This window comes from Periplaneta americana, chromosome 10 (genome assembly GCF_040183065.1).
Source record: "Periplaneta americana isolate PAMFEO1 chromosome 10, P.americana_PAMFEO1_priV1, whole genome shotgun sequence".
In the NCBI taxonomy this organism is placed as follows: domain Eukaryota; kingdom Metazoa; phylum Arthropoda; class Insecta; order Blattodea; family Blattidae; genus Periplaneta; species Periplaneta americana.
The window spans coordinates 132,708,367-132,735,127 of NC_091126.1; the positions used below are offsets into that span (position 1 = coordinate 132,708,367).

Genomic DNA, 26,761 nt, shown 5'->3' on the forward strand with positions numbered 1-26,761 from the left:
CATTTGAATTTACCGGGTTATAGTCATGCTGGTATATTCATTTCAACATGGGAAAATTATTGTGTTTGACATCCTGGAAACATGAAGACTACCCTAAACAGTGTGCCCAATATTACGACTTTTAACTATTTTCCGTCGACAAAATGTTTGAACTTTTCCATTGATAAAATAGGGAGTTAGCGACTTTTTCAGCACTCTCTTGCAGCAAAAGTAAAACGTTTGCATTGATAATCACTAATCTAGCGACTTTTGAACTAGTGTTTACTGTTTAGCGACTTCCTTTACACTTCAGTTTGCAACACTGTATTAAAGCCAGCGAAACTTAAGTACCGGTACCTCGAAGGAAGAGTTGTGTTTGCTTGTGAATTATTTCTAAAATTCTACTGGAAATCTGTTTTTTGCCTTTATTTCATCATACACATCATACTGTATATATTTGTTTGTTGGTACCTTAATTTTTTTTAAGTTATTGCAGTTACGAGTACATAACATATAGGTTGGTTTATTCAGTTGTTATTATTGACGAGTGTACGTGAACATCGCTTTAGTCAAGGTAATAATACGGTAGTTTATTATCAGTGTTTTCATGGTATTTTTTTTTATTGACCATACGCCCCACCTCATATTTCGGAATGTTGGTAATTAGTAATAAGCAGACAGCTTATTTTGGGTCCCAATACTGAATGTTAGGTTTATGTCAGTTGCAGGGAGGTCATTGAACTCATTGCTACATTCCCTCCGTAAGCCAAGGGACTTCTTGTCACTGTGTAGGGACCGAAACTCTGTGCCAATAAGTACTGGTAGGTGAGGGGAATTACAACAGTGGATTCTAATAAACAGGTAAGTCTAGAACGATTTTTATGTTGAAAGTGTATGTTGCTGCAAACTAAACTCATGTGTTTATTACTGTTTACATCCCACAGAAGCCAGTGAAGCAAAAGAAAACTGGGGAAAATTTTAGAACATGGATTGCATGTTTCATCCCCTCCCCAAGTCACTAGGGGACGGTGGGAATTATGGGTAATGGAGGGAGGGGGGGGTATGACAACATAAGCTGTGGGGGAAAAAAAATTACCTGCTGGAGGGTAATTTCCCTCTTCCTTTCCCTCCTGTCTTCTCTCTCTCCCCTTCTCGCTTTCTTTCTCTCTCTCTCTTTTTCTCTCTTCATCTGGTGGTATTCTGTTCTATGTCCTTGTTGTATATGTTGTTATTCTTCATGTGTTCATCTTCATTGTTGAATCCTCTAGTCCTCAGCAGTCTCTCTGGAGAACACGTGTTCTTGGTTGAAAAAATTAGGAACTCGTATATATGTGCAACATGCGGGATGCAAGTGTCAATCATCAAGAATAAATTACTGTGTAGACGTGATGGTATTTAAGATAAATCATCATGAAAGTAATATTTTTTTCGCTTGTAATAATGTTGAGGGATATATATGTTATAATGAAGCGATTTTAAGTTGTATTTTAAGTGCATAAATTAATGTAAATTCATGCGACTAGATGGCGGGTGGGCGGGTGGGGGAGTAAAGGAGCGTTGAGTTGAGACCTAAGCCACGAAAAGCCAATCAGAGAAAGAAGGGGTGGCGAAATTAACAGGTGACGCTGGACATCTTGGTGTGGCGACAGTTTTGCGAAAGGGTTGGATGTGCGACTGTGTTACTCTACCAGCAACATGGAATCGTTCGTCGATATTTTCGCCATGCATAACTTTAGCAGCGATATCAGTAAGTTGATACGGTTTTTGCTACGGTGTACCACCAGCAACTTGCGACGAGGTTGATTCATCCCCCGAGCAGGCAGGACCAAGCGAGGAGACTTGCTAATAATTCTCATTCTGACGAAAATCGGTATCTTACCGAAAGGTACTTTTCAGTGCCTATAAATAATCAGAAAAGAGCAGAGTCTGCATTTGTCAAATGCGCATCATGTTTTCGAAAAGGCACTTTTCAGTGCCCAACACCCCTCGTCAGGGCTTGCAGCCCCGACACCCCGCTTTTTTCATGTGCTACACGTCAGATCATCATCGGGACTTGCAGCCCCGATACCCCGCTTTTTTCATCATGTGCTACACCTCGGATCATCATCAGGGCTTGCAGCCCCGATACCCCGCTTTTTTCATCATGTGCTACACGTCGGATCATCATCGGGGGCTTGCAGCCCATACCCCGCTTTTTTTCATTGGCGCGATGTTTACGGAGATCGTCAGTGGCCGCCATGATGTTTCGAGGTGGTGCGTGTCTCGGACGGAGCGAGATGAAGCGTGAGAACGCGAGAGAGGGAGGAGTCTGCAAGGAAAGTAGCTAGTTGCAAGGTACGTGCGGTGGGGGTAGAGGGGAAGGGTGCAATCCATGTTCTGGAGTTTATCCGAAAACTGTGTCTCCTTGATGTAGCTTTTCTGGAAAGATATCATTCTTTTATATACTGCAGAGTTTGGAGCGCTTACGTTTATGAACATCGAAGAAGATCCATTAGGAACACCAAGAGATGATCTAAGATCAGCACCGTACAGATCTCCCTGTAAAAATGTACAAATCTTAGGCACCCATATGCTGTGGCCCTGTGTGGGCAAAATTTTCTTTACATCATATGTTCCCAGACACTGTATGGTCTCCATGACAGCACTTCTTTATATAATATTTTTAGTTACAGAAGGTCTAATATAACATTTCGTTATGAATAGAATAATGACCCCTATTATAAGAGTAAGGGACCATCCAAAGTTGGAAATAAGCAAGCGATTCTTGGGTAAGAAATTGTGGAAACCAATCCGCACTAGAGAGAGTTCTGGAATAAAGTGAAGGTTTATGCTTACCACTTCATTGCTTGTATAATTTGTGACCTGGTAGAGTGTAAGGGAAGGCCCTATGGCCTTAACTGTGCCAGTATAAATAAATAAATGAACAAACTCCTTGATTACACAACTTTTAACACTGTATCACTTTGGAAAACGTATTATATGTCTTTCACGTGTTAAATTTTATGTTACCTTGTTAACATGTTTCGGCCTGCTGTTGGCCATCATCAGAACTGGTTGTTGCTGCTCTTGGCGCCTTTTGTTTTGTTTCCCTTGGGGGTGTGTTTGTATAGTGTAGGCCTAATGTGGAGTCAAAGAGTGTGTGTTGTGTGTTGAGAATTTCATTTGCATGAGTTTTTTTTGTGTTTGTATATTTCCTATTGTTCTAGGGTGTTTAGTTTCTGGCTTTTTGGTTGGATGTGTAGAATTTCCATGTCTGTGTTGATGTCTCTGTATGTGTGGTCAGCATTTGTGATGTGTTCTGCATATATGGAAGTGTTTTGTAATTTTGTTATGGCTGTGATGTGTGCTTTGTAACATGTTTGAAATGATCTGCCTGTCTGTCCTATGTAGAAGTTGTTGCAGGTGTTACATTTGAGTTTGTATACGCCTGTGTGGTTGTATTTGTTTATTTGTGTTGTATGTGTGTTCAGATGTTTTCGTAGAGTATTATTTGTTCCGTATGTGATGTAATTTAATTTCTTGAATGAGGTTGCAATCTTGTGTGTTTTTTTGTTTTCTTATGTTAGAGTGATGTATTTTTTGTGTTCTTGTGTTTGTGTTGTATTCTTATGTTTTTTGTAATTATGTTTTGTCTTTCGTATTATGTTGTCTATTATGTTGGGGTTATGTCCGTTTTCTTGTGCTATGTATTTGATTGTGTTTAGCTCTTCTTTGTAACCATGTTGGTTCATTGGTATGTTGAGTAGTCTGTGTACCATTGTTCGGAATGCAGCTTGTTTGTGTTGTTCAGTGATTGGATGTGTTGTGTATGTGTGTTGTTGTTGTTGGTTTTCTGTATACTTTGAATGTGTGTTTGTTGTCGACTTTTGTTATTGTGATGTCTAGAAAATTTATGGATTTGTTGTTTTCAATTTCTAATGTGTAGTGTAGCTTTACATAAAATTTAACACATGAAAGACATATAATACGTTTTTCAAAATAAATAAATATTGTAAAATGAATTAACAACTCTCAGTGCCAGTAAAAAGATAGGCCTACGAGAAAGTCAAGTTAGAGTATTCACTGGCCACTGAACAAATAGTGCACGTTTTTATCACTGCCAAAGTGGCGCTATAAACCAATTTTCAGTACTGTTATCACAGCCACAACACATTTCAATTCGTATTGTATTATATATATATATATATATATATATATATATATATATATATATATGGAATTATTACTACATTAACACATTTAATATATCAGAAAATATATACTGAACGAACTAAATGTAATTATTATGAAAGTCGCCATATTTTCCTGGAATTATGATCCACTTCCACTAGATGGCTACCGACATGAGTAGCAGGGTCGGCAATAGATGCAAACAAAATGATACTAAATGTGAGGAATGTTACTACAGGTGTGCAGTATTATGTGACAGGTTAGGTTTGATGAGGTGTATAGAACTGTGAGAGAGGTTGGTTTAGGTTTTAGGTGTGTAGTATTATTACTATGTTGGCGACATTGAAACCCACTTTTACATTAATGAAATGTGACTGTATTCTTCATTCACGTGCGACGATTTTCGTATATAAGTAAGGTATGTATTTAGGGCGGGTTGAGTGGACTTACAGCTCTCCCAATGATCACATCAATTTCTACTCATCAATATTATAAATGCAAGACACTTTCAGGGTATTATGTGAATATCAAGTCCACTATCCTTCCAGTCCATTTTAAAATCGAGCAATTATTTCTTTTGCCAAAGTTCCCATTTTTTTTTTTTTTTTTTTATATACTTACAAATGACTTTTAAGGAACCCAAAGGTTCATTGCCGCACTCACATAAGCCCGCCATCGATCCCTATCCTTTGCAAGATTATTCCACTCTCTATCATCATATACCACCTTCCTCAAATCCATTTTAATATTATCCTCCCATCTACGTCTCAGCCTCCCCAATATCTATTTCCCTCTGGTCTCCCAACTAACACTATATATGCATTTCTGGATTCGCCCATAGGTGCTACATGCGCTGCCCATCTCAAACGTCTGGATTTAATATTCCTAATTATGTCAGGTGAAGAATACAATGCGTGCAGTTCTGCATTGTGTAATTTTCTCTATTCTCCTGTAACTTCATCCCTCTTAGCCCCAAATATTTTCCTTAGAGTCTTATTCTCGTACCCTTAATCTCTGTTCCTCTCTCCACGTGAAAGTCTAAGTTTCACAACCATACAGAACAACCGCTAATATAACTGTTTTATAAATTCTAACTTTCAGGTTTATTTTAGAGCAGACTGGATGACAAACACTTCTCAACCGAATAATAACAGGATTTCCCATATTTATTCTGTGTTTAATTTTCACTCAAGTGTCATTTATATTTGTTACTGTTGCTCCAAGATATTTGAATTTTTCCACCTCTTCGAAGGAGAAATCTCCAGTTGAGGAGGTTTCTGGAAGGAGGACCCATAAGGCAATATGGCGAATTGAGATATTTGCAATCAAAGAATTTTAGAATGTGTAACTTAATAAAAACTACATGTAATATATATGCAAGTCAACTTTTTAACAAATTTTGCATTTCGTAACAAGAAATATGTTATTTTGAAAATTAAAGGTACCACAGCCTTGAAAATAAAACGATAATAGTGAACTTGCATATGGGTCCTTTTTCCATAAATCGACAGTAAATGAGTTTTATAAGAGTTAGTATTGCTGTAATATGTTTAATTTCAGATGTAGTAATAATAATAATTAAATATAATAATATAATAGAATACAATTAACAATTATTATATTTTATTATTTGTTACTGTCTCTTACATTTTATACTTTGCTTTCATCAAACATCCTATCCAACCAAATACAACTTTCTTCGTCCATGTATTTATACAAGCCTCGAACATCATCTTCTTTCACAGATTTTACTGGTGCTTGATTCATAGTTGAAAGTTCAATATCTTTTAGCTGTTGGGTACTATATTTCTGTTTCCACAGACGAAACGGGGTAAATATACTGAAGTAAGTTGGTGAGCAGAGTATAGTTCCATTAGTTGTATATTTCAGTTGTGTGTATGATTGTATATTGAATACACTCCCTTTTGCAATGGGTTTAGGGAGACAATATTCGTTGAGACCACTTCTCCAGTCCTTTATTAGTGTTCTGTCCATACAAACTTCAAATGGCGAAGGATATGTTCTACACTCTACCATAGCTGAGAGATATGGTAACGCAGTTGGGATTGTCTCCACTTTCTTCAATTTTGATTTCATTAGTCCGAAGTTCCTGTCACAGTGTCTGAAAGAATGTCCCCGGACAGGAAATAGGTGTGTAACTTCCACTTGACAGACTCTGGCTAACCATGAACAAAATGAAGTCATAAGTAAATTTTTATTTTGCCCTCTGCAGGCATCAGAAAGCCAAATCACTTTTTTCACATTAGGGAATTCACTAAGTTTCTTTTTTAAAGCATGGTTTAGAAATGAGGCAACTGAATTTGAATCTTTTTTCGCCTCCATTTCCATAAAACAGTACATAAACGAGGAACTGTCATTGTGTATGTGAACATTAAACGCATACAACCATAGAAGCCTTTTATAAAATTGGCTGGTTACATTCAACTTCGGAACTGGTAGATTTTGAGAATAGTCGAACTCAACAACAAGATAAGAAGGGTCTGTTTTGCTCTTAAGGATAAAATCTCTCTTCATGGATAGGTATCTTTCTGCCTTCCTCTGGTGCAGTGCATACTCTACTTTACAAACATCTGTTGAATCACTTCTCAAAGTGTTCTGACATTGTGAGCAAAAGTCACAAATATCTGTCTTTGGCTGCTTGAAGGCATAGTTACAATGTTCTTTAAAAAACTTGAAATAAGTTACATATTTCATAGTAAACTTTTTACCAGTTTGTTCAAAAAGTATTTGGAAAACATTTCAAATAATGTCTTGACATTTAAGTTTGGATTCTGAAAGTAATTTAAATTTGTTTTACTGCCACAATAATGGCTCTTTTCACTTGGAATCATGCTTAAATGTTCCTCTAATTTAACCCAGACATATGAGTCCAATTTATGTGAACGGTTGTCATGACTGCCCCTTCTTTCTTCAAAGGTTTCATTATGTAATACCTTTTTTGTATGACCCTCAGTCTCCTTACTGACACTTGGAAAAGCTTACAGAGAGCTGGACGGTAAATTTTAATCTTAGATCCTGCTATGAATAACATATACTCCCATGTGTTGTTTCGAAAGGTCTTTGGAGTTTCGGTTTTCTATTTGATTTCTTACCTTGTAGTTCCATGGCGCGTGCTAAATAGGAATGTTGCAGTTCCTTACTTTGTCCATTATAAAATAATTCATATAATTCCTTCTGCTGGATTTGTGACATTTTTAGAGGGCACTTTTTCTGGCAATATTCGTTCACTGGCACAAACTCCTTATTCTTCACCTCAACTCCGGTACTGTTTACATATGTATCTCCACTTGACCTCTTCCTTTTAGCATCTCTCTTCCTCAAACTGGTGCTGCAGTAAATCTTTTTCCTTTTACTTCCATTGGGTTCCATTTCACTTCGTTTCATGTAAAAACAAACTTGCATAAACTAACATCAACAGATCTAGTGCACAGCACAGGCTCCAGACAACTGCACATCAGACACAATAAGTGCTGCCATTCACTCAAATGGCGAAAGTATGAAACTAAACTTGGAGGGAATATTCTATACAATATGGCGGATCACTTAAAACAATTCCCCGAAAAATGACCCATAGGTCTATAGGTCTATATTCCAGAAAGCTCCTCAATTTTTATATTTCCATACATTTTGCTCACGAGACATAATCATATACTTTGTCTTTTCGGGATTTACTTCCAAACCTTTCTCTTTACTTGCTTCAAGTAAAATTTCCGTGTTTTCCCTAATCGTTTGTGGATTTTCTCCTAACATATTCATGTCATCCGCATAGGCAAGAAGCTGATGTAACCCATTCAATTCCAAGCCCTGTTTGTTATCCTGAACTTTACTAATGGCATATTCTAGAGCGAAGTTGAAAAGCAAAGGTGATAGTGCATCGAATGATAATTGCACCTCCATGTTTGTTTATAATCAGATTAACATATTTCCATGCTTTCCACTGCCTTCTGAATCATAAACCGCAAAAATTGTATTTCTATCTCATTTCTTTGCTGTGAAATAGTATTTCAAAGAGTGTATACATCAATTTGGGACACTCTGTATATCCCTAATTAATATTTCATAATTAGGCATCATAATGAAGACAATAAGGAGAGACAGTCAGATTAGTGGCTAGATAGGTGAGCGACTTGGTAGTTGATTGAATGGATGGATGGATGGATGGATGGATGGATGGATGGATGGATGGATGGATGGATGGATGGATGGATGGATGGGTAGATCAAAAGAAATATGAGAATTTATTTTGGGCGTTTCTTTACAAGTTCGTTACTAAGGGAAGGTAGGATGTATTTAAATATTTAACTTAGAGTTGAGTCATACATACTTACCCTAAACAAAAGACAAATTGTGCTATGATTTAATTTCATACCAGAATAATGGTGAAAAGTTGCTGTGAAATTGGTGGCCAACAGACAGGCAGGATTGCATGCCTTGCATGTAAGCTTTTTTGTAGGTACATAGATATAAAGCAAGTTTTCGTAAGGTCGAGTATCAAAATGTTAGGTCATGGATATATGTTCACCTTATTTCAAAGATTCATAAACTGTCGTTTAATCTGCTAGTAATACATTCGCCCCTGTGAGACTGTGGTGGACGTTTTGGAACCATAACTGTTTCTAATAGATAAAAATTTCCCTTCATTCTGTCACAGTTTCTATACTACAACTACCAGTACTTCATTATTTAAATGTTTCATTACTACTACATTTCTGTGATTACTACAACTACATATAATTACAGATGACTATATATCTCTTTATTCCTTATGCAGAGTGTAACGAAAATGGTGGACAAAATTTCAGGCATGGATCCTCATATGTGAAGAAGAAAAATAAAGTTATATTAACATGGGCCCGGAAATGCTTGGTTGCTGCATTATTAGCGGTAACAAGGAGGATCATTATGCACTCCAGAACTTTTGTTTGCTAGAATTAAATGCGCGACATGTGTTGATGGTGCTCCCTACACATTTCAGTCTTCGTCTACCCTGGCCAATGGATAGGACAAGGTGGACCAATTGCTTGGCCCCCATGCTCACTAGATCTCAATCCACTGGACTTCCACCTGTGGGGGCACTTGAAGGCGCTTGTGTATTCGATCCCTGTGATGATGTAGAACAGCGTTTCTCAAACTATGGTCCGTGGACCACTTGTGGTCCTCGAGGTCTGCCCTTGTGGTCCTTCAAAAAAAGGCAGAAGAAAAAATAAAATTCAAACGAATTGCATATCACTCAATAGCTGAAAATCTCAGAGTTTGGAAATAACACATGGCAATCGCCTTTCACTTTTTCTCTCAGTAATGACATTTTATGAAATTTATTACCCTATTCATCTACTGACTTCTCACTCTACTCTCAACAACAAAAGAGGGATTTAAAGCATTATGAACGTGGTGTTCCTCGCCAACTTTTCCCTACACATCTGGCCAGGGACCACCAAATTCATAACAGAGGGCCAAACCTTTTCATGTATTCATGACTTTCTTAATACTTTTGCTGACACCCAGTCTGCACATTGAAATGTCACGTACTATACATCGTACACCAATAATACAACTCTGAGGTCACAATTTGAAACTTATTTTCCAAGTAAATAAGATGAATTTTCATAGGTTCGTGATCACTTTCATTGCGATATTGAAACTAACTTTCATTGAGTGAGAGAGAACAGTTAATTGAACACTCAAATGGGATCATACTTAAATCCAAGCGGAAGGTATGATTAATTTCTGAAGTGCATCACAAGTGGAAAGAGAATATAGTGAACTGTATAATGGTGCTTTAGGGATTATAATTCAGTTTGCTTCTACGTCTTTTTTTTTTTTTTTTTTGTTAATAAGTTAAATTTTATCCAAACTCTAATAGCGTTGAATTATTAAAGAAATAAAAATGAATTTTCTTCTATTAACATTAGTTTAATTAGTTAATACTAATATAAAATTAATTTAGTTTGATTAATTTTAATGAATTAATTCTATTTTAAAATATAAGTATACTGGTATTAAAATATGCTACAAAAATGATAAATTTGCTTTCGAAGGGAACAAGAGTAAGGTGGTCCGCGGAACTGTTCTGACTTAAAAAAGTAGTCCCCACTTCAATAAAGTTTGAGAAACGCTGATGTAGAAGCTCTTCATGAGTGAATTCCGGAACGCTGTCAGACAATATGAGATATGCCAGGCATTTGGGAGAATGTCTGGATATCAGTGAGACGAGCTGGGGCCTATATTCAGGCAGAATGAGGACATTTTGAACAGTTCCTGTAAGCAAATGGACACAGATTGCATCAGGGCCATTCCATGCAGAAGTGGACATTTGGTATAAATTAAAAAAAAATGTTGTAGATAATTATTTGCCTTTTTTCAAGTTGCTCAAACATTGAATTTAACATTTTTGATATAATAATGTACTTTTTGTTATGTAAAGTTTGATGGTTCCAATGATATAGGAAACCATGCACACAGCAGTAAATTTTTGTGATAGGATGTGCTTGGTTGGTATACTTGTATTTTCCATCTAAAATGATGTTTGCATCTGCAAGACAGGTTCACAGCACCAAGCTTTTACACTAAAGGAAATTTGACAAATTTTGTCTCCAGGTAAGTTAGTTTTCTATATATGTAGCTATTTTGTGACTAAGTACATATCTGTCATACCCATAACAAAAATTGGACAAAAGTTTACTTGCTTAATTAAATGTTAAACTGAACATAATTTCCACATATGAATGTAAGGTTACGTTTGACTCATATTCAATGTGACCATAACTTAATTGGCTAAAATAAGTTTTATAAAACAAAAATTTGCATTAAACTCTGTCACACCCATAACACCAATATATACACATTCCTTGTTTGTTACAGTAAAGCATAGTTTGAGAAGTGAAAAAATTTTAGAACATACATATAGAAGACAGTTTTTCAGCTAAGTATGATAACTGTGATTTTAAAGTTTTATTTCCTGTTTTTAACAGATGAACATAGACTTAGCAAAGAATGTGGACAGTTGGAACGATGTAAATGCTGTTTCTGGACTTCAATCAAAACACAGCTTTAAACCATCAAATAACAAATTCTGTCTCTCAGTAGGCCAAACTTCATTTTCCAAGAAATACAGCATGTCAAGGATAAAAGGATCGCACAACGCCACTTATTCAGAAACACAATCAAGTGAGGTTATTGATGACGAAACCATCCCTTCAGTTTCTAAGGATGATCTCAAACCAGGACAGTGCATACTAGTAGAATATGAAGAGAAAAAGAACAAGTACAAGTATGTAGGGATATGCCAAAGCAAGCCTGATGGTGAAGAAAATGAGATGACATTTTTGAAACTGAATGAAAAGAATAATAAAAACTAGGCCTATACAGAATGAATAAAAATGACACATGCTTTGTCTTTATCAAGCAGATAATATCTTCCAGAACCATCAATGAAGATAGTTGGTAACGGAGTGTACTACGAATTTCAGAAGGATGTTGAAGTCTTTGAGCCATGACATAATAATTTAGTTCAATCCAAATGTAATGTTTGTGAAACTGTTTGCTTGAGGTTTGTACAATTGTGATGTAATGTAGTTACTCAATATGTTTTCATAGGCCTAGTGAATTTAAAGTTCTCATGCAAATTGTTTACCAGATAGCACTAAAGTAAATGGAGAAGTGTTTAGATTCATTATTGTAAAGTTACTGTTTTAATTATTTCTGCATTTGTTTCTTATAATAATTTAACATAGCTATGAGTTTAATGTAAATAAATATGTTTAGATAGATGCTACTAAGCCTTGAGTTTGTATGCAGTCACACTTGTAACGACACACACAAATTTATTGTGAAAGAGAGAAACGTCTTCATTAAAATATACATCCAACAAAGAGATAACCATTCCTTCCACTCACCATCCACCATTTTATTTTGCAGAATTTCTTTAAGACTTCGCATAGAATTCAACATAAACAGCTAATTGTGTATCAGTATGTACAAAATTTGTCACACCTGTACCATATTTTCAAAGGTCTCTAAAATACGGTATATTTATATTTTTTGTTAGAATAAAAGTACAACAAGCTAGTCCATGGTCAGCAGAGTTTATACAGGTGTACCTGAACAAATATTATTATATTGTGACAGCGACGTGAGAATCGAACTCACGACCAGCGTCCCGCAAGAAAGCAGATCGCACGGGCTCCACGGAACATTGAGTGACGTCGCGCGGTGGAGAGAAGAGAGAGAGGGTGTATTACGTCACGCGACGAGTCTGCGCGCGCAGCTGCTACGCAGTGGATGTGGAACGACCTTCCCGATTATTCCAGACGTCTGTCGACGTAGAGATATTGAGATAATTCTCTACACACCTGTAGAAGGTTCTCGCAACTATGATTTTGCTATAAAAGAGCAGGCGCCAGCGAACTAGACAGAGTCTTCAGAGTTTTTCAGTTACTCCGTCAGTGAGTAAGCCAGAGCAAGCAAGCCAGAGTTCGACTCGAGTGTGCGTCCGCATCTGCGTCAGCATCCGAAGGCCTGAGTTCGAGTGCAGTGGACCGCAGTTGGAGGGACCCGAGTTCGAGTACAGTGAACTGTCTCTGAAGGTCTGTGGTTCGAGATACTGTGAACTCGAGTGACTGAGATAGAAGAACTGTGAACTGAGAACTGGTAGTTCTGATTTGTAAATAGTGCTTTGTAAATATTAGTTCAGATTAACAGTTCATTGTTGTGCGTAATAATCCAAGTAAACTGTCATTGTCGTCGGTGGAGTGCTATAACGAATACTGTGTTGAGTGAAGATCCAATTGTTGCCGAGAGCGTTTAAGGCGAATTGTAGAAAGTAATTATTGTTGTGAGGAATAAATTACATTGTTGTAACTAATAAGAATCACATTGGTGTCAGAAGTGGGATATTATCGACAATGGAGAACCTACAGCAGATCCTGCAAGCCATCGCGGAAATGAAAGCTGAAATGAAAAAGGACATAAGTGACGTAAAAGCAGAAATGAAGAACGACATCAGTGAGGTTAAGAACGACATAAGTGATGTTAAAACGGAGATGAAAAGTGACATAAGTGAAGTGAAAGGCGACATAAGTGGAGTGAAAGGCGACATAAGCGGAGTGAAAGGCGACATCAGCGGAGTGAAAGGCGACATCAGCGGAGTAAAAGATGACGTCACTACGCAAATTGAAAGCGTTTCAGCCCACGTAGATGGAATTGTCGCCATCGTGAAAGACGAACTCAAAGCCGACCTTGACAACTTAACAAGAATTTTACAACTATAAACGAGACAGTAACCGAATTGAGACAGGAGGTAGACCATTTCGACGGCAAAATCCGCGATCTCGAGCGTCGTCAAGAGCAGACGAGCGAGTTGCTGGACAAGACGAGTGAGGTGATGGACAAACACGCCGAGGAAAACAAGCACATACTCACGTTGATGGACCGACATGCTGAAGAAAACAAGCACATCCTCGCGTTGGTGGATCGCCAGGCTAGAGAACATAAACAGATAGTTGCCGAGGAAGTTCGACGTGCCATGCAAGAAGCGGCCACAGAGTTGAGGACTCCATATAGTGGCCCTGCGGAATCATCGCCTTCAGCCAGACATAACAACGTCAAGACGCCGAAGTTCGACGGAACGACGTCTTGGGCGATATTCCGTCGCCAGTTCGAGGCCACCGCGGCACATAATGGGTGGACGCCAGCGGAGAAGACTACCCAGCTGTTGACCGCTCTTCAGGGACAGGCTTCAGAGATTCTTCACAGCGTTCCAGAAGATGGGACAGCCGCTGAAATAATGGCGGCCTTGGAGGGACGTTATGGTGACCATCAACTTGCGGCAGCATTCAGGACCCAACTGAAAACGAGGGTCCAACAGTCAGGCGAGTCCCTGCAAGAATTCGCGATGGCGGTGGAACAACTGGCCCATAAGGCGCTCAGGGGCCTACCTAATGACTTCATCGCTGGAGAGGCGGCCTACACCTTCGGCAGCGGAGTTCGAGACCCGGAAATAAAGCAACAGCTACTCCTGGCAGAGCATCGCACCATCAATGCAGCTCTGGCGGCGGCCCTCAGGATGGAGGCAGCCAAGTTGACGGCGAACGTCTCGGCATCGCACCGGATTAGGAGCGTCGCGGCGGCCGACGTCGAGGAACGTCAACCGAAATCACCCGAGCGACGAAGACGAGGAGTGCCCACCTGCTGGTCCTGCGGCGAGCCTGGACACCTGAGGAGGGACTGTGACCGATCTGGTCACAAACAGGAAAACTAAAAGGGGCCGATGCGATGAGGGGCACGTCGGCGCCGTCATCACCATCCCCTCGGCTGATCTTGAAGACGGTTAACAGAAGATGCGACGATGGGCTGATTGCTGACGGATGGATAAGAGGCCGCCCATGCAGAGTACTGGTAGACACCGGGGCGTCGCTCACTATCGCCAGACCAGAAGTCGTGCGTGGACTACCTGGGAGGACGCCGCTGCGCCGGTATGAGCTACGTACTGCCTCAGGCGAGAACCTGCCCATCCAAAAGGAGGTTTTCCTGGATCTGACATTGGGAAAGAGGAGACTGGAGATGTGGGTGTTCGTCGCCAACATCACTGAAGACGTCATCCTGGGACTCGACGCCATGCGGATTTTCGATGCAACGGTGGACGTCCGGCGCCGTATCCTGCGTTTTGGTCAGGATGAAGTGTTCCTGAGAGACGTCGAAGACCAACCCATGGCCAGCAGACTCACCTTGGAGAATCAAGTGACAATCCCAGCAGGCTGCGAGATGGTGGTGACGGCAAGACTGGACGGAAAACCTAAGAGAAACCTGCTCCTCGATTCGCAAACAACTCCGATAGATGGGGTTTATGTGGCCAGATCCTTACTCCCGAATCAGAAGGTGGTACCGGTGAGGGTCCTGAATGTCACCAATCGGGACAAGGAGGTGCCTAGTGGAACTGTACTAGGTAACGTCGAGCCGGTGGTGTCTGTGACGTCGCTGGCAGAAAACGAGGAGTGTCACCGACCACGTCCAGATTTAGACCCGCCACTGAAAGAGCTGGCTCGAGAATTGCCGGCGAATTTAAGCAAAAGAGAAAGAAGACAAGTCCACGATCTACTGACAGAATTTCAGGACGTGTTCAGTCTGTCTGAAAATGACTACGGGAGAACGGAGAAAGTCCAGCACCGCATCGACACCGGAAATTCTCGCCCAATCAGACAACCTCCTCGACGCGTCCCTCTAGCTAAACAGAGGGAGATTGACAACCAACTGGAGGACATGAAAGCAAGAGGGGTCATCGAGGAATCCGACAGCCCTTGGTCATCACCTGTGGTGCTGGTGAAGAAGAAGAATGGGGACCTGCGCTTCTGCGTGGACTACAGAAGACTGAATGACGTCACCAAGAAGGACTGCTTTCCCCTTCCACGAATTGACGACACCTTGGACACCCTGGCCGGAGCAGAGTGGTTCTCGACGTTGGATCTCAAGTCAGGATACTGGCAGGTGGCGCTACATCCGGAGGATAAGGAGAAAACGGCATTCTCTACAGGCCAGGGACTATGGCAGTTCACCGTTATGCCGTTCGGCCTCTGCAACGCCCCGGCTACATTCCAGAGACTAATGGAGTCCGTAATGAGAGGCCTGACATACGACACCTGTTTGCTGTACCTTGATGACGTCATCGTGGTGGGCAAGACTTTCAGCGAGCAGCTGATGAACCTGAGGAAAGTGTTCGAGAGACTGCGACAAGCCAGGCTGAAGTTGAACCCGAAGAAATGTCATCTATTCCAGAAGAAGGTCAACTACTTGGGACACGTAGTAGGGACCAACGGAGTGGCCACGGACCCGGAGAAGCTACAAGCCGTCAGAGGATGGCCAAGACCGAGGGACAAGCAGGAGCTGCGCCGCTTTCTCGGCCTCTGCACTTATTACAGAAGGTTCGTAGCTGGGTACGCCAACATCGCTAAGCCTCTAACCCAGCTGACCGAGGAGAAACGACAATTCCAGTGGACAGACGAGGCGGAGTCATCCTTCCAGTCGCTGAAAGAGGCGCTCTGCACTGCTCCTGTACTGGGATATCCCATCCCTGGAAGGAAGTTCACGCTCGACACTGACGCTAGCAACGTAGGCATCGGCGGAGTACTCTCTCAGGAACAGGACGGGCAAGAGAGGGTGATTGCCTACTTCAGCCGAACACTATCCAAGGCTGAGAGAAACTACTGTGTGACGCGTAGAGAACTTCTTGCCATTGTGGAAGCCCTGAAGCACTTCCACAAATATTTGTATGGCCAGGAATTCCATCTGAGGACAGACCATTCTGCACTCACCTGGCTATTGGGCTTCAAGAATCTGGAGGGGCAGACCGCCCGTTGGGTTCAACGTCTGCAGGAGTACAACTTCACCTCTGAACACCGACAAGGGAAGAAACATTCCAACGCTGATGCCCTGTCACGACGTCCGTGCCCGGATGGCTGCAAACACTGCCTGAAAGTAGAAGAGCGGGATGGCGCCCACGCAGTAAGAGCAATTGCCGCCCAGCCGAGCCCAGGATGGGATAACGCCGCCATAAGGAGGGAGCAGCTGGAGGACCCAAACATTGGACAGCTACTACGTGATGTGGAGTCCGGCCAGAGACCAGTATGGGCCGATATCGCCAACCGTAGCACCACTTACAAGAGCTACTGGGCCCAGTGGGAATCCTTCACTGTCAAGGACGGTATCCTGAAGAGGATTTGGGAGTCGGCCGATGGAAGGACCCGCATAGAACAACTTGTCCTGCCCAGGAGCAAGGTGAAGGAAGTGCTGGAGGAGACTCATGCTGGAGTGACTGGAGGCCATCTGGGAGCCAACAGGACGCTGGACAAGTTAAGGCAGAGGTTCTATTGGTTGCATCAGAGAACCGACACGGAACAATGGTGCCGAAGATGCGACACCTGTGCAGCCAGTCGCGGACCAAGGACCCGCAGCAGGGGAGCCATGCAGCAGTACAACGTGGGAGCTCCTTTTGAGAGGATCGCCATCGACGTTGCTGGACCGTTCCCGGTCACGGATCGCGGGAACCGCTACCTGTTAGTAGCCATGGATTACTTCACAAAATGGCCAGAGGTGTACGCGATTCCTAACCAAGAGGCTTCGACGGTGGCCGACGCGCTGCTTGACAACTTCATCTGCCGATTCGGGGTGCCCCGGGAATTGCATAGCGATCAGGGGCGCAACTTCGAATCCAACCTAATGGGAGAATTGCTCGAGCGTCTGGGGGTGCATAAAACCAGGACCACTCCCCTCCACCCACAGTCCGATGGTATGGTGGAACGCTACATCAAAACCTTGGAAGAGCATCTGCGGAAGGTGGTGTCCAACAATCAACGAGACTGGGATGCCAGAGTCCCACTGTTCCTCTTGGCCTACAGAGCTTCGGTCCACGATACAACAGGGATGACACCGGCAAACATGGTCTTCGGGAGAGAGCTGCGCCTGCCCTGTGATCTGCTGTTTGGCACGCCACCCAGCGCCGACCAGCCAGCGACTGACTATGTGGCAGAACTCACCGAGAAGTTGAATGGAATTCACCAACTGGCCAGAGAGCACCTCAAGATGGCCAGCGACAGGATGAAGGTGCGCTACGACAGATTAGCCAACTCTGCAGGATTCCAGTTGGGCGACCTGGTGTGGCTGTATCGACCTACCAGGACCAAAGGGAAATCACCAAAGCTGCAGCGTGCCTGGGATGGTCCATACCGCGTGGTGACCCGGATCAACGACGTGGTGTACCGGATCCAGCGACAACCTCGAGGGAAGATGATGGTGGTGCATCTGGACCGATTAGCAGCCTACCAAGGGACTGCCCGGGACGAGCAGCCCTAAGGAGGGGGCAATGTGACAGCGACGTGAGAATCGAACTCACGACCAGCGTCCCGCAAGAAAGCAGATCGCACGGGCTCCACGGAACATTGAGTGACGTCGCGCGGTGGAGAGAAGAGAGAGAGGGTGTATTACGTCACGCGACGAGTCTGCGCGCGCAGCTGCTACGCAGTGGATGTGGAACGACCTTCCCGATTATTCCAGACGTCTGTCGACGTAGAGATATTGAGATAATTCTCTACACACCTGTAGAAGGTTCTCGCAACTATGATTTTGCTATAAAAGAGCAGGCGCCAGCGAACTAGACAGAGTCTTCAGAGTTTTTCAGTTACTCCGTCAGTGAGTAAGCCAGAGCAAGCAAGCCAGAGTTCGACTCGAGTGTGCGTCCGCATCTGCGTCAGCATCCGAAGGCCTGAGTTCGAGTGCAGTGGACCGCAGTTGGAGGGACCCGAGTTCGAGTACAGTGAACTGTCTCTGAAGGTCTGTGGTTCGAGATACTGTGAACTCGAGTGACTGAGATAGAAGAACTGTGAACTGAGAACTGGTAGTTCTGATTTGTAAATAGTGCTTTGTAAATATTAGTTCAGATTAACAGTTCATTGTTGTGCGTAATAATCCAAGTAAACTGTCATTGTCGTCGGTGGAGTGCTATAACGAATACTGTGTTGAGTGAAGATCCAATTGTTGCCGAGAGCGTTTAAGGCGAATTGTAGAAAGTAATTATTGTTGTGAGGAATAAATTACATTGTTGTAACTAATAAGAATCACAATATTTTAGGATGTATAAACATTGTCATTGCATTGAAAATGTTGTTCAAATGTTCACACCTGCATGCATGGAATGGCCGATCATTAATAAATTAATTGCAACAAACAAACATATGCTATTGTATTCGTAACCTCTATAACGTGGCAACTAAGCATTTCCGAACCCAATTTGATATAACCTTTCTTTTTTGCTCTACATAATATGAGGAATCTATACCTGAAATTTGACCACCATTTTCGATACACTATTTATATGGTAATTTGATTCACATAGTAACCATCTGTGGCAATTTTGCAGCTATCATATTTATGTACCATAAAGGTGATGATTGTATCAGCATCACAGTGGAGGCAGCAGCAGATGAGTTTTAGGTTGGTAGCATAAGCAGCAAGTTGGCAGACCTACATATATTACAACATAAGGGGATAAATTCTAAAGTTGTGCTGTGACATTTTCCAGAAGAGCTATAGTGAGCCATGGTAATGTGTACTTTAGAAATTTTATCACAATTTTTTTTCCACGTAAAAATACTTTACTCCATTTGTATTACATTTTTGATCCCGGGAAAATACTAGTCTTTTTTTTTTTTTTTTTTTTTTTCGAAAACACACGTCTTTTACGCACTGATTTGTAGGACTATCCAAGATCACTAAGCTTAGCCTATTTTTCCTTTCCACTCCTGGACAACATTTCTTAAATCTCTGTTGGCTCTCTCAGCTAATTTCCGTGGTTCAGACATCCTTTCTTCTCAATATGTACAAACCATTTTAAAATCTGATGTAGTGGCAGAGATAATGCTAATATACCAATGCAGCCACTAATGAGGTCAGACAGCAAGTGCATTTCTTGCTGATCTGGAGCTACAGTCAGGCATGGGTTCAATTTCTGGTTGGGCTGAATACTGGTTGGATTTTTTTCTGAAGTTATCCCCAGCTGTAAGTTCTTTGGCTTATTTATTGCATTTAGGAACATTCTTCATGGTAGTAAACATGAATAAAATTAATTATTTGTGATTTAGGTCTGTTGATGAAATAGTTGTTGTAGGCCTAACTCGCATTACACAAAAAAGACAGCAATGTTACTTCAAATCTCTCTGAAAGTAAAAGCCTTACATGTTTCCAGCTCTATCAGTGTTACATTTTACTATATATAAACCATAGAGACATTTTCTTGAATCATGGATAACAAAAAGAGGCATAAAGGAAAATAATTTTATAGGAAAGTGCTAGTAACTCGTGATACCGGTACATTTCCCTGTAAGTGTGAATTAGTGATCAATATGTTTCGTTACACAGATGATTCATAAATCTTAGTGGAAAATATAGAAAAATAAACTTTTTTTAATGATTGTCTTTTATAATATTGCCACCCAAGGTGATTTTCTTACTTCAATAAATGGTGTATGACTCCCTTATCATTTTAAATTTTCTCTGCATACACAATGACAAACAAACATTTTATTTCAAAATAACATTAAATTCAGAGGTGTTACATATAATATAAACCCAATTACACTTCTTTGATGTCAAGTTTCTCATCAAATTTGTAAACATTCTGTCCTCTTTCATTTAAACAGTGATGTAGATAGCTGGCATAAAATCTTATTCGGTTTCACATATGATGTGTCTTCATCATTGATTTTAAAAAGCAGATCATAGCTGCCAGCACTTTTGAGACACATTATTTTAATGTCATCTTCATCTACAGAACTTTGCAACATATCTGAAACTGGTTATACTGTCATCAAATTTTACTAATACAAAATTTCCTACTTCAATATCCGTAGACATTAATTGACTCCTTTCCTTGAAAGAAACTCTATCTGCTGACTCTTCAGGACTATACCATGCAGCAAAGAATTCTTATAAACATATTTTAAAGTCGAAAGGCTGATACCTGTCTGATAATATCTGGCTTCCTTGCCTAAAAAGGAGTTATCAACTTTTCCTTCTTATATGAAAGATTTAATGCACTCTACATGTGCTAGACCTATCCCTTTTATGGTTCTGACACTTACAAACATCATACTTAAATTGAGTCTGCCACGAAGCATTGAAGCAAAGGCAGACAGTAGGCCAAAACCAAACATTTTGCAGCTAACACAGATTGGAAGTAATTTTGTTTATTGCGTTCTAGTTTCAAGAATTTTAACTCATTATCCACCAGTATAGCTCAGTCAGCCAAGGCGCTTACATCCCGATCCAGAGTTGCGTTCGGCCTTGGGTTTGATTCCTGCTTGGGCTAATTATGTGGTTGAGATTTTTTGGCGATTTTCCCAAACTGTAAGACGAATCCTCAGTCTCATCTCGTTATCACCAATCTCATCAACACTAAATAACCGAGTATGGTTATGGTTCTGACACTTTCAAACATCATACTTAAATTGAGTCTGCCATGAAGCATTGAAGCAAAGGCAGACAGTAGGCCAAAACCAAAAAATTTTGCAGCTGACACACATTGGAAGTAACTTTGTTTTTGCTTTCTAATTTCAAGAATTTTAACTTCTCATTAGCCACTGGTATAGCTCAGTCAGCTAAGGCACTTGCATGCCGATCCAGAGTTGCATTCGTGCATGGATTTGATTCCTGCTTGGGCTGATTATCTGGTTGGGTTTCTTCCGAGGTTTTCCCCAACTGTAAGGCGAATCCTCAGCCTCATCTTGCTATCCCCAATCTCATTGATGCTAAATAACCAACTAAGACTTTTAATATTTGCAATATTTAAGGAAAATTTGATATAAATGTTGTCGTAACTAACATTACATGTGCCTAACTTAACTCACATTACCATCACTTACGTTACAGATTTTCAGATTACAAAATAGGCTCTACTATAATTCCAATAATGCATTTCTTAGTTGTGATTGAAGACAAGGATGAATACGAAGTTGATTAAACAATTTATAAGAAACAGATGTGATTATTAACATGTCTATGTAAATATAGATTGAATAAGATCAACATTTTGTAAAAAAAAAAAAATATTTGGGTATCCTGTGGAATGTCTCAAATATAGCAACTTGATCCATGTATGGTGGGTCCCTATCACCACGGCATGGCGCGTCCTCTGGTTGCGGATAGAGGAAACGGCCTCCAGATATGGAGGGTAGCTGCGAATATATTGAATAAGCAGTCGTGGACAGCCGATAAGGGGTGGTCCTCCAGCTTGGGGGTTGGGCGAAGGGCTAACAACCCATCACCGTAAAAAAAACAGCTTGTTACGAATCCCTACAATAAGCCTCGGAATAGGACTGATTCTCTGGCATGACCACAGCAAAGGAATAAGGTTTTGAGATTTGGCATTTGGAACGTAACTAGTCTTTATAGAACAGGAGGGGTAACATTAGTAGCTAAAGAACTAGCTAGATATAGAATAGACTTCGTGGGAGTACAAGAGGTTAGGTTAGATGGGAATGGCATATCACAAATAGGAGATTACTTGTATTATGGGGAAGGAAACAATAATCACCAATTAGGAACAGGATTCTTTGGTCATAAAAGAATAAAATCAGCAGTAAAAAAGGTCGAATTTATCAGTGACAGGTTATCATATTTAGTACTTAAGGGTAGATGGTGCGACATCATAGTTATAAATGCTCACGCCCCTACAGAAGAGAAAGACGACCATATAAAGGATAGTTTCTATGAGGAATTGGAACATACTTTTGATCAGTTACCTAGATATCACATGAAAATTTTATTGTGGGATTTCAACGCTAAAGTAGGACGGGAGGATATTTTTAGACCAACTATTGGAAAAGAGAGCCTACACGTAATTAGTAGTGACAATGGAGTTAGATTAGTCAACTTTGCCACATCGAAAAATTTAATTGTCAAAAGTACAACATTCCCCCATAAGGATATACATAAATATACTTGGACTTCTCCAGATGGATTGACACACAACCAAATAGATCACATCTTGATAGATAAACGGAGACATACTAATATAGTAGACATTCGAACTTTCAGGGGTGCAGACTGTAATTCTGACCATTATTTGGTAATTGGAGAATTAAGAGAAAGACCATCAGTAGCCAAGCGAATAGAGCAACAAGTTAATATTACTAAATTCAATATTTTGAAATTAAAGGACGAGGAAACTAAGCAAAATTATCAGGTCGAAATTTCGAATAGATTTGCCACTTTAGAAAGTTCCGACGAAGTTGAGAAAGAATTAGATGTTAACAGAGTGTGGGAAAATATCAGAGATAGTATCAAAATTGCAGCTGAGCAGAGCATAGGTTATTATGAAACTAAGAAAAAGAAACCGTGGTTTGATGAAGATTGTTGCATTGCAGTAGAAAGAAGGAAACAGGCAAAATTGAAATTCTTACAGGATCCAGTTGAGGAGAAGAGAGATAATTATTTCAATGAAAGACGGGAAGCAAGTCGTACACTTAGGAATAAAAAGAGAGGTTACTTGAAGGAAAAACTGAATGAGGTAGAAACAAATAGTAAGAATACAAACATTAGAGATTTATATAAGGGTATAAAGGAATTTAAGAATGGATATCAGCCAAGGGTAAACGTGATCAAGGATGAGAATGGTGACTTGCTTGCAGACTCTCCATCAGTCCTAAACAGATGGAAAAACTGTTTTGCGCAACTACTAAATGTACATAGGCCAAATAGAAATGATCAGGACGAAATTGAAAAACAAACTGCTGAGCCATTTATACCTGAACCCACGCTTTCAGAAGTCGAAATTGCGATAGAAAATCTGAAAAAGTACAAGTCTCCAGGTATCGATCAAATTCCAGCAGAATTAATACGAGAGGGTGGAAGTGCATTATATAGCGAAATTTATAAACTTGTACTTGCTATTTGGGAAAAGGAAATTGTACCAGAACAATGGAAGGAGTCCATAATTGTACCTATTTTTAAGAAGGGGGACAAAACCAACTGTAGTAACTTTCGAGGAATATCACTTTTGTTGACGTCGTACAAAATTTTGTCCAATATTCTTTTGAGAAGATTAGCTCCGTACGTAGATGAAATTATTGGGGATCATCAGTGCGGTTTTAGGAGTAATAGATCGACTATTGATCAGATTTTTTGTATTCGACAGATAATGGAGAAAAAATGGGAGTATAAGGGTACAGTACATCAGTTATTCATAGATTTCAAAAAGGCATATGACTCTGTTAAGAGGGAAGTATTATATGATATTCTTATTGAATTTGGTATTCCCAAGAAACCAGTTCGATTAATTAAAATTTGTCGCAGTGAAACATAGAGCAGAGTCTGTATAGGTCAGTTTCTACTTGATGCTTTTCCAATTCACTGCGGGCTAAAGCAGGGAGATGCACTATCACCTTTACTTTTTAACTTTGCTTTAGAATATGCCATTAGGAAAGTTCAGGATAACAGGCAGGGTTTGAAATTGAATGGGTTACATCAGCTTCTTGTCTATGCGGATGACGTGAATATGTTAGGAGAAAATCCACAAACGATTAGGGAAAACACGGAAATTTTACTTGAAGCAAGTAAAGCGATCGGTTTGGAAGTAAATCCCGAAAAGACAAATTATATGATTATGTCTCGTGACCAGAATATTGTACGAAATGGAAATATAAAAATTGGAGATTTATCCTTTGAAGGGGTGGAAAAGTTCAAATATCTTGGAGCAACAATAACAAATATAAATGACACTCGGGAGGAAATTAAACGCAGAATAAATATGGGAAATGGGTGTTATTATTCGGTTGAGAAGTTTTTATCATCTAGTCTGCTATCAAAAAATCTGAAAATTAGAATTTATAAAACAGTTATATTACCGGTTGTTCTGTATGGTTGTGAAACTTGGACTCTCACTCTGAGAGAGGAACATAGGTTAAGGGTGTTTGAGAATAAGGTGCTTAGGAAAATATTTGGGGCTAAGCGGGATGAAGTTACAGGAGAATGGAGAAAGTTACACAACGCAGAACTGCACGCATTGTATTCTTCACCTGACATAATTAGGAACATTAAATCCAGACGTTTGAGATGGGCAGGGCATGTAGCACATATGGGCGAATCAAGAAATGCATATAGAGTGTTAGTTGGGAGACCGGAGGGAAAAAGACCTTTGGGGAGGCCGAGACGTAGATGGGAGGATAATATTAAAATGGATTTGAGGGAGGTGGGATATGATGATAGAGACTGGATTAATCTTGCACAGGATAGGAACCGATGGCGGGCTTATGTGAGGGCGGCAATGAACCTTCGGGTTCCTTAAAAGCCATTTGTAAGTAAGTAAGTATAGCAACTTGATTGGAAATACAATATTAGTTAGGAAAATTAAGTTTTTGGGTTATATTTTAGAGAAAGAGGACAATGATATGAAAAAATGTTTAAGATCTCTTCAGAGAAAGAAAAGAAATTCTAATTGGTTACAAGAATTATAAAATAATGTAAGCAGATTTGGACTAAATTGGATATGGCAGGAAATTGGTACAATTAATATAAATTTGAAAGGTAAAAGTACAGTATGTTCAGCAATTTAAACACTCTAAAGTAATTAAAAGCTAATAAAGAAATTAAAAACATGTGGGGAAAGGAAGAATACACGAAAGTTAACACCAAGGAAGAGTGGATGGGCCTAGGATGGTGGAAATTGGGAATTTGGAGTTAAAAAATAGAAGAGGAGACATTGCAAAAATTATATATATGTCGTTTATGTAATCAAAAAGAAGATGCGATACATATTATAGGCCTACTATCTTGCCCAGAGAATTAGAGAACAAAGAAAATATTTACTGAAGAACCAGTACTAAAATTAAATGTAGAAATAGCATATAGGAAATTACATAGAACAATAAATTGAAGGAACTAGGTACATTTTTATATATAGTACCAGTACAGAAAAAATAAGACTTAAACATATGTATATTAATAAGAACTAGTAAATAAAGAAAAAAACTAGACTGAACCATATGTAATATCATTAATTTGAGGGATTATTCTTTGAAAAATTTTAAACCAGAAATGTTTAGTACAATTTTACTCATATTTGCTTCTTTTTCGAGATAAAAATTGTATTATATTAAATATTTCATAACTTAAGTAATTTTAAAGGCATATTGGTTCCATTAAGTTCAATGTTAATTGATAAATGAGTTCTATTCAGTCAATACTTAACATAAAAACACAATAAAACATGTTATAACAACATTTAAACAGATTTAAAAACAAACGTTTTCGCCAATTTTGATTGGCATCTTCAGGTCGTGTAGGTCGAATAGAACATGTTATAATAAGTGAACACTTGGTATATAAAGTTAAAAACAGAAGTTAAAACTATAATATAACTTAAAAACAGAGAATAGAACTTAGCAAATAGCCACCACGATGTATGTAGAAGCACTGTGTTGAAAGAGGCGTGTGTGAACCAAGGGAACGGCAAAACTCTTCCGTCATTGCAGGTAAAGTTTTGCCGTTCCCTTGGTTCACACACGCCTCTTTCAACATAGTGCTTCTACACACATCGTGGTGGCTATTTGCTAAGTTCTATTCTCTGTTTTTAAGTTATATTATAGTTTTAACTTCTGTTTTTAACTTTATATACCAAGTGTTCACTTATTATAACATGTTCTATTCGACCTACACGACCTGAAGATGCCAATCAAAATTGGCGAAAACGTTTGTTTTTAAATCTGTTTAAATGTTGTTATAATATGTTTTATTGTGTTTTTATGTTAAGTATTGACTGAATAGAACTCATTTATCAATTTCATAAGTTGTTTTCGGAAAACCATTGATTTAATTCCCAATTTGTTCAAGAGACCAGAGTATTGTGTGTAGATTATTGAAAGGATTTTAGTTTTGTTGTTTAAATGTGCAGAAATTTGATCTGAACAAATGTAACATTGCAAAATTCCTTTACAGAACGAAAAGTTACATTTGTTCAGATCAAATTTCTGCATAATTAAAGGACAAAACTAAAATTCTTTGAATCAGTGCTCTCTTAAATTGACTGAGCACATAGGAAATTAAATTAATG

At 39.7% G+C, this 26,761-nt stretch overlaps 1 long non-coding RNA gene across 3 annotated transcripts in view; it reads left to right on the plus strand.

The window, feature by feature from the left end:
- Window positions 1-142: 142 nt before the first annotated feature.
- Window positions 143-26,761, plus strand: part of LOC138708035 (uncharacterized) — an 84,956-nt gene continuing 58,337 nt past the window's right edge. For all 3 annotated transcript variants that reach the window (XR_011334548.1, XR_011334547.1, XR_011334549.1), the window contains exons 1-2: window positions 143-553; window positions 702-840. This is a non-coding gene — a long non-coding RNA (uncharacterized lncRNA). The remainder of the gene's footprint in view (window positions 554-701; window positions 841-26,761) is intronic.